The sequence below is a fragment of the Schistocerca serialis genome, chromosome 5 (assembly GCF_023864345.2).
Source record: "Schistocerca serialis cubense isolate TAMUIC-IGC-003099 chromosome 5, iqSchSeri2.2, whole genome shotgun sequence".
Lineage (NCBI taxonomy): Eukaryota > Metazoa > Arthropoda > Insecta > Orthoptera > Acrididae > Schistocerca > Schistocerca serialis.
In genome coordinates this window covers 315,919,687-315,931,495 of record NC_064642.1, presented here as the reverse complement: position 1 = coordinate 315,931,495, position 11,809 = coordinate 315,919,687, and positions in this window count along the sequence as shown.

Below are 11,809 nucleotides of genomic sequence, written 5' to 3'. Positions count from 1 at the left end.
CGCGCCCACAGTTGGATACGCGGTACAACAAAAACAGCAAACTCACATGCCGTCTCAGTACGGAAATCAAAATCAACACGCGTATTCCAATGCAAACAATAGTTACAACAGTAATAACATTTCATGCGGCAATCCATACAAAAGGCACCGCGGTAATAACTACAACGGTAACAACGGATACAAAGGTAATAAGAAAAACACAAACAGAAATAGAAATAATAATAACTACGAGCCAAGACAGCATCAAGGTTGGACTCGTAACGATCAGTACTTTCATTCAAACTCTGCTTTACCACAGCAGCCACCAGGTCAAAATTGGAGCATACCTTACGACCGACAGGTAAGTTATAATGCGCAACAGCAACAACCACCGCAAAAGTTTGGAGATCATAATAGGCAATATCCGAATGTGAATATAATAGGAATGACACCTGATACACAACCTCAATCTGTGTCAGTACCTAGTACAAATGCTAATCCAACAAACTAGAAACAGTCACTACTTTGCCCCAGGTCGTGGCTGAAGAATTCTTGGGGGGCGACTTCAATGTTAATCAGTTATTTGACACCACACTTGAACAACAGAATAATGATATCCCGAGTAATTCTAAACAAAAACTACCTGTTTTATTTATAAGATACAACCACAATAACAATATATCAGATGAACTTTTACAAGACAGTACACAATGTCGTTTAAACACAAATGAAATTGTTTTAGCATCTACTACTGGTGTAGTAGGTGGGATTCCAACTGCTATTATCCTTGATACAGGTGCAGCTGTGAGCGTTTTGTCTTTTAATTTCTATAAAAAGATGTGTGAATTGGAACCTGTGCCTGAGTTTTCTGCCCAAAACTGTAAAATAACTACTGCACTAGGTAATAAGTCATGTAGGGTTACGAAGCAAGTTTTTGTAAACGTTAAAATAGGTAATGGAACCGTACAATGGCCATTCCTGGTTGTACAAAACCTTGTGACAAATTGCATATTAGGAATAGATATTATGAGCGAGAAGGACTGCATTATAGACTTCTCCAAAGGTAAATGTATTTTAAATGATAAAGGCAGTGTAATTATTATTGATTTGGACAGGAGAACTCTAAAGCATGACAAACACTGTACAGGGTACAAGGTTCAGTTAGTACTTGACAAAGACATTCAAGACATGCAAACACACTCATCTGACACAGAGATAATGGACTTGAAAACATTGCTTGATCATAAGATAAGTGAAGCTACAGCTCTCAGTGTACATGAACGTATAAAACTACAGGAAGTGTTATCCAAATATTTACAAGTTTTTACCAAACGATTAGGTGTTATCAACACGTATGTGTACAAGATTGAAGTTAAGCCTCACAAGATCTTCTACCATAAGACATATAACGTACCGTTATCTCAACGACCTGCTGTGTGGCAAGAATTAAAACAAATGTTAGACTGGAAGGTCATTGAACCATCCACCTCACCTTATTGTAGTCCTCTACTTGTTGTCAAAAAATCAAATGGAAGCATTAGGTTAGTGTTAGACGCACGAGCTATTAATGAAATAATTTTACCGGTTCACACAAAACCTGAAAATTTAGAAGAGCAATTACAGAAATTTCTAGATGCAAAATATTTTTCCACAATAGATCTCGCTAATTCGTTTTGGCAGGTGGGTATCACTCCTGATTCTCGGAAATATACTGCATTTATGTTCGGGGGGCGAACCTATCAGTTTTGTGTTCTACCCTTCCGACTGAATGTCAGCTCGGGGGTATTCATTACAGCCCTGGATACGGTGCTTGGCGACGATTTAGTTGAGACAGTCACACACTATGTAGATGATATACTGATAGCTACACAATCTTGGAATGAACACGTTGACACACTTCAAAGAATTTTAGAAAAATTTGCACAAGCTGGAGTCACAGCCAACCTAAGAAAATCAAAATTTGGTTGCAGTGAGATAAAGTATTTAGGACATATCATTAATTCACAGGGCATACGTCCGGATCCCAGTAAATTAGATGCTATCAGAAACTTTCCTAGCCCTCGAACTAAAAAGCAGTTAAAATCATTCCTTGGGCTATGTTCATTTTTCAGACGTTTTTTGCCACAACCACTTTTGAACAGTAAACATCTGCTAAATCTACTCAGAAAGAATCAAGTTTGGATCTGGTCGGAACAGTGCCAGAATGACTTTAATACAATTAAACATGCTTTAGTGAATGCTAACATTTTGAGCCATCCAGATTTCAATTTAGATTTTTGTATGACTTGTGACGCTTCACGTACTGGCTTGGGCTGTTGCTTATTTCAAGTTGTAAAGAATAAAGAGGAGGAACAGATAAGAATTATTGGGTTTGCGAGTCGCACTCTAACTGAATGTGAGCGTACATACTCCACTACTGAGTTAGAAACACTTTCCATAGTATGGGCATTCAAGAAATTCAATTATTATTTATTTGGAAAACATGCGGTAATTTACACCGATCACAAGGCCCTGACATTTTTGTTAACTTGTAAACTTGTACATCCTAGACTATCACGATGGGCAGTTACACTTCAGAACTACTCTTTTGAAATTAAGTACATAAGAGGTAAGGACAACACCATTGCAGACACTTTGTCTAGACTTCCACAAGGTATGAATGATACCAACAGTGACTTAGAAAATATAAATGACTACAGGATTCTCTTAATGCAAGACAAGCAGTATCACCAATATTATATTGATATGTGCAGAAACATGGCTGAATTACAAAAATCTGATCCTCACTGGTATAAGATAATAACATTACTGGTAGAAAAACACAATCATCCTTTGACTAAGTATTACAAGTTACACAATGATGTGTTATTTTACCGCCGACATCCAAATGCTACTAACTGGTGTGTATGCATTCCCAAAGAGTCTGAACGTAATCTAATTTGGCACACACACTTAGTTTGGGGTCATTATGGGACGAAAAGGTGTTTGGCAAAGCTCAGCACATACTGTTATTTTAGCAATATGAGAAGAAAAATTTACAGGGAACTGAAAACATGTGTCATATGTCAAAAATCAAAACCTCAGAATTTATCCACAAAAACAGATTTACATTCTATTTTACCCAGTAAACCCCTGGAAATTCTGTGTACTGACATCAGTGGACCGCATCCAGCAAGCTCTGGAGGCGTCAAATATATCTTAGCTTTTTACGATATATTTTCTAAACATGTAAAACTTTATGCTTTAAAATCCGCCACTGCAAATGCTATAATACGAAGATTCTCAAGTGATTACCTGATGCACGTGGGAAAACCTAAAGCAATTCTATCAGATAATGCAGCATACTACTCTGGGTACAAATGGAGAAATTTCTTGAAGGACAATAACATCAAAAATATATTTATTTCGAGGTTTAGTCCACAATGTAACGCGACTGAGAGACTTTTCCGAGAATTAAATCGATTCATGAGGACCTATATTTCATCAAAACATACTAATTGGGTGTCCTACCTAAGTCTTTTCGAAGACGTACACAATAACTTAAATATTTACGATACGAATTACACACCTAACGAGATCATGTTCAATTGCGAACAGAACGATCAGTGGATAGAACCATTACCTAAGTTGTCAGACAAGGAAATCACACCTGAACAGAAAATAAAAGAAGTATTGACTACATTGACACATCACGCACAAATACGAAACAAACATCACAGAAACATAATAAAAAGAAAACAAAAATTCGAGGTAGGAATGCTTGTACTACTTCGTACTCATCATAAATCTGTAGCACTCAAACGACGCAACGCTAAGTGGCGTCTGCTATATGAAGGACCTTATATAATTGTTAACATACCGCATCCTGGTGCGTATCTCTTACAACATCCTAGAACTAACAAAATTATTGGGCTATACGCACACCGAGATCTTAGAGCATTTCATGCTGAATAATGTCAAGGTCATACCCATCAAAATATTGCTAAGCAACTCGAAAAACTCTGTTGTTACAACACAGATAATAAGTAGTATAGAAATTTTCATTTCAGCGGTTCCAGTGACGCAGTTGAAGACAGAAGAACTTTTCTTTCAGCGCGCGCCTCCACCTGAAAGACGGAATATTAAAGTAAAATTTATGATTACGTAGCAGTGGATGACATATTAATTTTTCACGGAACATTTGTTACTGAAGGTACCACTGACTTGGTGTGACACCTGACGAACTGACAGACGTCATCTGTGAAGCGATCTTTTACTTTGAGAAATAGATTAGACGCACATCTCTCAACACGAAAAGCATCTATCAGTAGTCAAGGCCACACAGACACTCTTCACACACGCACAAAACGCGAGGAATCGAACATTTTCTCTCTCTTACTATTTTGAATATTTATTGAGTAGTGAAAACGCCTGGTCTTGCCTACTGATGTAATGAATGTTGTGTCTAACCTATCTTAATTTCAGATGACATTACAAAAAAAAAAAAAAAAAAAAAAAAAAAAAAACATCGATAATATCCCAGCAAAACCGCTAAAGAGGATGTAAATATCTGCAATTCATGTAATCAAATGTGACACAATGTAATAACCTATAGCGATGTAATGATGATGTAAACATGTTTATGTGCAACTATATTATGTTTATGCTAAGAAAATGTGTGACGTGTGTATGTATAATTACTTATTTTTTTAACTGATTTATAGTGTAACTGTTACTATGTAAAAATTTGAACAAAACGAGTGCCAAAAAGACATTGCATAGTGAACCACTGTTCACGGACATTAACGAACATTACTAACTCTGCAACTACGCGGAAACCTATGTGAAAGAAACTGTTAATGCCATTCATTATGCAGCGTATCTATGTAAACGCGATGAACAATTTCCTTGATTAATAACTACGAACATTTAGGTGAGCTATATTCAGCAAAAAACTGAAAATGTGAAGTGCATAATTCGTGCATCGTCTAGTGACATTACTACAGTACCCAACTTCAAGATGTTAACTGGATTAAATGGACACAAAGTGCCTGTTCAGAAAACAACACGACGGGTGGAAGGATTTTGGTTGGAACTTCAGGGAATGAATTGTTCTCGAAATGTGATGGACACTCTTACCTGGACTGTCCAAGGATCGACGCCAGCTATGTGCCGTCCGAGGTTCTGCAACCAAGCTTCCACGGAATGTAAAAAACGAACTGCACGTGGACCAATTACTCGACGGGTCACGTCTGATCTGTAATAAGCAATGCTTTTAGTCACAACCAACTGCATCACTACGACTATAATGGAAATGAGAAATGGACACGCTTATGTATTAATCACGTTGTTATACAACGATGTTACTGTGATCAAAAAAAACTTTACCACGACGATACTAACCTGTAAAAAATTATTGTGCAGCGGATGAATATGAACTGTAATAACGACACGATGTGTATAGGTCAACACACCTGAAAAATACGGACATTTTTCTTTGAAGTATTTCAAAACAATACTATGTAATTAAGAACATTCAACAATCTAAGTTGTATTGTGTTATAACAAATATTGTAAATTTAAAACTAAGTTACCTGTCATAGAATGTAGTCTTCATATGTAATATTGGTTGAATATTTTCTTTGTGCAACGACTGAAAAACGCGCGCACACGAACAATATGAACTGCAATACTGTGCCGCGTGATCTAACTGTACGATATAACGGCAGTCCCGCAGTTACACAGACGCTTCTGCGCATGCGCGCACTCTATCTGCCAACATTAGAACTTTTACGGCGCACCCGCGTCATTCAAATTTTGTATATAATGTGTATAATGTGTAATGTAAGTCATGTAAATAGTTGTAGATAACTTAGATTTTCTTGTGCCTTTAGGTGAATTGCTCGCCTGCAGGTGTGTCCTTTCGCCTCGCAATTCAGGGGGCAATATAAAGGCACATTTGCATGCCGAGCGTGAGTTTCCGCGGAAACGCGAAATATTAATTAAATAAATGATCAGTGACAAATAAATAAAGCCTATGGCACACAACTGCAGCGCTGTGTCGCTGATAAAACAAAAGCACAATTACGTTACTCTTATGTTTGATTAAAAAAGAGTGAGCTCTGGTAGAAGTGGTGCGAGAAGCACGTATTTTATTTTATTGTCTGGCACACCGCCATATTTCATGTTATAGAAGAATACTGCGAGTTGCAACCATATTAGGCACTCGATTCTGTAAAGAATTTATATTTATAAAAGTAAGTAGGATTATGAACTGTAGGCTTATTGTGATTCTTGAGTTTCTCCCGGCGTATTTGATAATCAAAATATCCACGGGTATGCTGCCGGTCTACAGTGTCCAACGGGCACAATATTTCGGCGATCAAACATGTCGCCATCATCAGGTGAACTGACGGACTGAGCTCCTGTGAACGTGCCGGCACGGAGATCCGTACGCTATGGCTGCTCAGAGGGAACTGGGTTCGGTCGCGGCGGCGGCCGATTTAAATACCCTCCGCCCGCGGCGCGCTCCCTCCGCCGTCCGCGCCCAGCGCCACGGTCGTGCGGTGGAACAGATTGCGACGGCGTCTGAGATGACGTCGGTGTGATGGCTCTGTCCGCCGTGGTCGTCACAACTATACGTCTGCTCGATCTACTCTTGATTAACCCGATCGCTGGTTCCCAAGCCTTGCTAAGATTATAGCCACAGTCACGGTTTATGAGGTCGTCATTGGTGCGAATTTCGATGGCCTCTCTAACAACGCTGTCCCAGTATCTCGACGTCTGTACCAGAATCCTCGTGCGGTCATACTCCATGGCGTGATTTTCTGACAAACAATGTTCAGCGACCGCCGACTTGCTCGGATACATCAGTCGAGTGTGCCTCTGGTGTTCACGGCATCGATCCTCGACGGTACGCATCGTCTGACCAATATACGACTTGCCACATTGACACGGAATCTGGTACACGCCGGCCTTCCTCAAACCGAGGTCATCTTTGGCGCTCCCCACCAGTGCACGAGTTTTATTTGGAGGACAAAACACAGTTCCGACCCGGTGTTTCTTCAGAATGCGGGCGATTTTTCCCGAGAGTGCGCCTGTGTATGGAATAAATGCAGTGCCTACCTCCTCCCTCGTGACTTCATCCATCTCAACAGGTTGTGCTGCAGTGGTTGGGCGGAGAGCACGTTGAATCTGCCACTCTGAGTACCCATTTTTTCGAAATACAGTTCTCAGATGTTCCAATTCCTGGGGTAGACTCTCTGCGTCAGAGATAGTGCGCGCCCTATGTACTAGAGTTTTAAGTACCCCATTCCTCTGTGAAGGGTGGTGGCAGCTGTCTGCATGCAAATACAGATCAGTGTGCGTAGCCTTCCGATACACCCCATGACCTAGGGTGCCGTCAGCCCTTCTCTTGACCAAGACGTCAAGGAAAGGTAATTTACCCTCCGTTTCAGTCTCCATAGTGAATTTGATGTTGGGGTGTATGGAGTTAAGATGTGTAAGGAAGTCAAGGAGTTTATCCATACCATGTGGCCAGATGACGAACGTGTCGTCAACGTAACGGAAAAAGCAAGTAGGTTTCCATACGGATGACGACAGGGCTTCCTCCTCGAAGTTCTCCATGTACAAATTCGCTACCACCGGTGAGAGTGGGCTACCCATGGCGACTCCCTCCGTTTGTTCGTAGTATTCTCCATTAAAAAGAAAATACGTGGAAGTCAAGACATGCCTAAAAAGTTCAGTAGTCTTCTCGTCAAACTTCTGACTAATCAATTCTAGTGACTCTCGCAGGGGTACCCTCGTAAACAAGGAAACGACGTCAAAACTCACCATGATATCTGACTCATCCAACCTGAAGCTATCAAGGCGTTTAACAAAATCCACGGAATTACGGATGTGATGAGGGCATTTACCCACATAAGGACTTAATATTCCCGTCAGGTATTTGGCCAACAAATATGTAGGTGCCCTGATGTTGCTGACAATGGGGCGTAATGGTACCCCCTCTTTGTGAACCTTCGGGAGTCCATATAGTCTAGGCGGTACCGGACCTTGGGGTAACAATTTCTTAGCGTCACCCTCCGGTAAATCTGCGTCCTTGAGAAGCGCCCTCGTCTTGTTCTCCACCTTCTTTGTAGGGTCAACGCTGATCTTCCGGTAGGAATCGTCATTTAGCAGGCTCTGCATCTTATCAGTGTAGTCCTTATGGGAGACAACAACTGTAGCATTGCCTTTGTCAGCCGGTAAGACAACAATTTCAGAGCGCTCCCTCAGATCACGAATGGCCGCCCTCTCTTTACTGCTGATTAGTCAGAAGTTTGACGAGAAGACTACTGAACTTTTTAGGCATGTCTTGACTTCCACGTATTTTCTTTTTAATGGAGAATACTACGAACAAACGGAGGGAGTCGCCATGGGTAGCCCACTCTCACCGGTGGTAGCGAATTTGTACATGGAGAACTTCGAGGAGGAAGCCCTGTCGTCATCCGTATGGAAACCTACTTGCTTTTTCCGTTACGTTGACGACACGTTCGTCATCTGGCCACATGGTATGGATAAACTCCTTGACTTCCTTACACATCTTAACTCCATACACCCCAACATCAAATTCACTATGGAGACTGAAACGGAGGGTAAATTACCTTTCCTTGACGTCTTGGTCAAGAGAAGGGCTGACGGCACCCTAGGTCATGGGGTGTATCGGAAGGCTACGCACACTGATCTGTATTTGCATGCAGACAGCTGCCACCACCCTTCACAGAGGAATGGGGTACTTAAAACTCTAGTACATAGGGCGCGCACTATCTCTGACGCAGAGAGTCTACCCCAGGAATTGGAACATCTGAGAACTGTATTTCGAAAAAATGGGTACTCAGAGTGGCAGATTCAACGTGCTCTCCGCCCAACCACTGCAGCACAACCTGTTGAGATGGATGAAGTCACGAGGGAGGAGGTAGGCACTGCATTTATTCCATACACAGGCGCACTCTCGGGAAAAATCGCCCGCATTCTGAAGAAACACCGGGTCGGAACTGTGTTTTGTCCTCCAAATAAAACTCGTGCACTGGTGGGGAGCGCCAAAGATGACCTCGGTTTGAGGAAGGCCGGCGTGTACCAGATTCCGTGTCAATGTGGCAAGTCGTATATTGGTCAGACGATGCGTACCGTCGAGGATCGATGCCGTGAACACCAGAGGCACACTCGACTGATGTATCCGAGCAAGTCGGCGGTCGCTGAACATTGTTTGTCAGAAAATCACGCCATGGAGTATGACCGCACGAGGATTCTGGTACAGACGTCGAGATACTGGGACAGCGTTGTTAGAGAGGCCATCGAAATTCGCACCAATGACGACCTCATAAACCGTGACTGTGGCTATAATCTTAGCAAGGCTTGGGAACCAGCGATCGGGTTAATCAAGAGTAGATCGAGCAGACGTATAGTTGTGACGACCACGGCGGACAGAGCCATCACACCGACGTCATCTCAGACGCCGTCGCAATCTGTTCCACCGCACGACCGTGGCGCTGGGCGCGGACGGCGGAGGGAGCGCGCCGCGGGCGGAGGGTATTTAAATCGGCCGCCGCCGCGACCGAACCCAGTTCCCTCTGAGCAGCCATAGCGTACGGATCTCCGTGCCGGCACGTTCACAGGAGCTCAGTCCGTCAGTTCACCTGATGATGGCGACATGTTTGATCGCCGAAATATTGTGCCCGTTGGACACTGTAGACCGGCAGCATACCCGTGGATATTTTGATTGTAGGCTTATTCATTGAATATATCTGATTTAACTAACTGTGTAACTTATTTATGTTTAGTAGACAATCACCTCTGTACGACGTATTGGCATGGCTGGCAAATTATTGTAATATTGAGATTTAGATTATGAGTCCGCACCTACCGCAGCAGTCTTTGGAAACGATTTAATTACGAAGTCCGATTACTCAGTTTTATTTCACGGTCAACTACGAGTAACATTGCCTTTACGAAAAAGCCATTGTCAAGCGCCTGATAACGAATAATCAAACGTCCACGTTCCAGATAAGCGGACACAATTGCAATCACAATCACCATCATACAGATAGAATAATCAATATCTAAATAACAATATATTTTTATTTATTTTATTTTATTTATTTTATACAGTCATTGCTGAATACACACATCTGCAAATATCCTCACTGCTCTAGCGGAACTCGTCTTTGTTGCCTTTTTTTCCATACGGTAATTAGCACAAAAACATAAGGCTTGTTCTGCTGAAGAACTTGATGCCCACAAGTCCTTAAATAAGAATCTCCTAGCGGGAGTAATACATGAAAGGAAACAGACTGTTGGACAAAAGAATGGACAGCTCCCTGCTTTTGGCGTTTCCGATAGCGCCTACGATAAGAATCTGGTGTCATATTATGCTTCAGAACTCTAAACTGTTTATTTTTTTACTTCATACTAAAACAAAAGTTGTGATATGAGAAGAGGAAATGACTTATATGCTTCTCAGGAACTTTAGTTTTTCGTGTTTATTTTCTCACAAGATTCGTATTTTCTTGGGATCCAAATAGAGTGGACATTTCATCACTGGTTAATATTCTGATGGCTAATGACATGATACCCGTTGCAATTGCTCCATGGCACATGTGAGGAGAGTCTCACGTTGGTTACTATAAGAATACGCAGGCAGTGATATCCGCTCACTGCAGTCAGAGCAAAGGTGATTTCTTTCTGTTTAGGGCGAAGGGTTAGCTGCAGTGTCCACGCTCAGCCAACATAAACTAATCGCGGCGGCATTGGGCACTGCTAATCGCTGCACTTGTTGCGAGCCTCGACAACAAGAGCGCACTGTCTCTGCTAGCGATACTATGGAGTTAAAACATCTTACTTAACGTAATACGCAGGACGTGGGATGGGTAAAAATTCAGTTTGTAACTTCCCATCGCATTAAAATACTTTACAGTCATATTTGATGCAATATTTATTGTTGGTTGTCTCTCTAATGTTAATAGTATTGATTCAGATTGTGCGTTAACACGAAAACACACACACACACACACACACACACACACACACACACACACACACACACACACGCAAACAGTCATTGATTCCAGTGAGGGTGACAACTACTGTGTGTTGAACAACACATGCACCAGTCAGTTCCTCAGTTGGCGTCGAGTGGGTGAGATTTTTCAATTACCTTGCATTGCAAGAATTGTAAGGAGGTGACTGAAAGTAAATGGACTTGTTGTATGCTAAAGAGCTGCGACAAAGCAAAGCTTGACCGATTATCAGATAATTGTCCACATGGGCTTTGTGGACGGGTATACTTTTAGTAACCAACCCACCCACGATCATTACGTAAGATTTCTCGAGGGCGTAGGGGAATTGATTTCATTAAGTCGTCGACAGTGTAGCGTGATGGTTTACTTCCCACCATACGTTTTCTATATTCGTCCAAAGGTCGCTTGCATTTGTAGGGACACATGGCAATGACCTTGTTACCTCTGCCCACATATTCTCTATATGGTTGATGTTCGGTGATCGTGGAACAAACGGCAACAGCTTTATTCTCTCTTGGCCCTGAAACCAATCTCGCACTGCCCTGCTATGATGGATGGGTCTCTGCTCCTGTAAATAAACTGTTATCTCGTTAGTTCATATATTTATATTTAAATAACGTATTTGTAATAAGCATATTGGATTATTATTTTCCACACTGTTTAAGAATTCATTCCCTGTCATAGATAGGTGATCTGGATTCAACAGTCCGATTAAGAATGTGGTTCACCCAGTCTATCATATAATGATAGTCGTAGCCGGATATCCACATTAAGACTGACTGCCTGAATCCGAT